This window comes from Schistocerca serialis, chromosome 11 (assembly GCF_023864345.2).
Source record: "Schistocerca serialis cubense isolate TAMUIC-IGC-003099 chromosome 11, iqSchSeri2.2, whole genome shotgun sequence".
NCBI lineage: Eukaryota > Metazoa > Arthropoda > Insecta > Orthoptera > Acrididae > Schistocerca > Schistocerca serialis.
Window position 1 is genome coordinate 200436921 of NC_064648.1, and position 1645 is coordinate 200438565.

The window sequence follows — 1645 nt, forward strand, 5'->3', positions numbered from 1 at the left end:
TGCTTGCTTTAACAAAACGACACGTTGAAGAGCTTTTGTGACACTTTGTAAGCTCATTTTTGGAAACTTCTCGCTTTGTAGTACAGTGCACAATGTAATATATTGCTACTGTAGTGTTATCTCGAGGCTGTGAGAAAGGAGGACAGGCGTTCCTAGGTGCGGAAGCACTGACGATGCTGCGGACAGACGAAACTAGGAGGGATACTGTTACGTGAAGTAAACAGTAAGGGGAGAGCCTTGCAAAAATGCAGACGCCCCCCAGACGCTGTCCCAGAGCATTAGTTACTCTTCGAGGAATTGACATGTAACTTCATTTGTCGTCTAAACGCTGTGGTAGGTTTCCATCGTAGAACTGTGCAACCGACAGGCACGTAGTAGCGTATAAGGCCAGCTCGATACCAGCCCTGCGAATAGCAACATCAGTAGACCCACAAAGGTTACAAAGAGAGCGAACATGCCAAAAACTGTTGACCTAGCAGTCCCTACTCCGAGGAGCCCGAGGGCGGGGCTAAATGACGTATAACAATAATGTTGTAAGCCTTATTTGGCAGAGCAGTTACGTTTAGCTTTCAGCTGAACAATGTTGATACCAAATACGGACTTACTCAGTGCAACTACATTAACATCCCCATCTTAGGAGCAGTAGAGGGGACCTAACTAAACCACAACTGGCAGGGACCTGCAAGAGACCTACGAGACTGGCTGCGTGGCTTTAAGTGGCAAAAATAGTGCCCCCATGCGACACTCTAAAACCCCCAGGCAGAGTTCTCAGTCAGACGACCTGGGTGCCGAATCTGTGTCCGTCGACTCCAGCCTCGGTCCAGCTCGGCCTAAGTCTGCTCTCTCTCTCTCTCTCTCTCTCTCTCTCTCTCTCTCTCTCTCTCTCTCTCTCTCTCTGAGTGCCTCAGTGAACAGTGTCACATGCTTTGTGTCTTGTTTTGCAACTAAGTTGGTGCCTGTAGATGCTGCTAGTGTTTGCTACTGTGGTTAGCATCCACTCCTGGGACTTCTGCACTGGCTTCTGTTGTATCAGCGATATTCATGCTTTTTCTAACTCTAGAACTAGCCTCCAGTGTATTAGTTAGTCCTGTCTGGAATAAACAAGTATTTCAAAATCCTGTTTGTCCAAGAGTCTCCACAACGAGTTCCCTACAGAGTCTCACCACCTGCATTCTAGTAAATGCCTGTACCAGCGTTGGCTCAGATAGAAGAAACAATCAAATGCCTTCACTGTGAATTGTCCTTCTGCCTTCTGTTCTGTACCACTCGGGAGTGCAGACTGACCAGTAACCCCTTTTGCCCTCTCCCACCTATGTCAGGACACGACGACAACAACTTCTGAGATTTCTAAGGAATAAATCTACTTTTTTTATTTCAACAATTATTTACTGAGCACTACAGAACTAAACTGATTTCTAATCATTAATCAAATAAATAACAAGAGCGACAATTTCGATCAAATTTAAAAAGAAAAATTCGAGAAGTCGACAGGATTCGAACCCACAGCATTAAGCATCTCGGGCACAGATCTCACGCACTGGGCTACCCAGTTACGGTGACTAACACAGTTACCACTGAAGGTCCAAAGCACTACAAAAATGTGCAGGTGTAAGAGTTCAGTCGCAAGTTGCACTACATTCTTACA